Here is a 333-nt window from a genome sequence, read left to right on the forward strand (position 1 = left end):
TGGATACTGGGATTCATCAAAATGACAATCCGCGAACCTGGCCTTAAACAAATCACCTGTTGTTGGCTCTAGGTACTTAATAATAGAAGGGGATTCGTATCCAACATATACTCCCATCCTCCTCCGAGGTCCCATCTTTGTTCTCTGTGGTGGTGCTGTAGGCACTTGGACGGCACATCCAAAAACTCTTAGATGGGATATATCTGGCTCATGACCCGTTAGTAGTTGGGATGGCGAGTATTTGTGCTCACTAGATGGCCTGATGCGAATTAGCTCAGCTGCATGTAGTACTGCATGTCCCCAAGCTGATACTGGGAGTTTGGTATTCATTAA

Source organism: Brassica oleracea, chromosome C7 (genome assembly GCF_000695525.1).
Source record: "Brassica oleracea var. oleracea cultivar TO1000 chromosome C7, BOL, whole genome shotgun sequence".
Taxonomy (NCBI): domain Eukaryota; kingdom Viridiplantae; phylum Streptophyta; class Magnoliopsida; order Brassicales; family Brassicaceae; genus Brassica; species Brassica oleracea.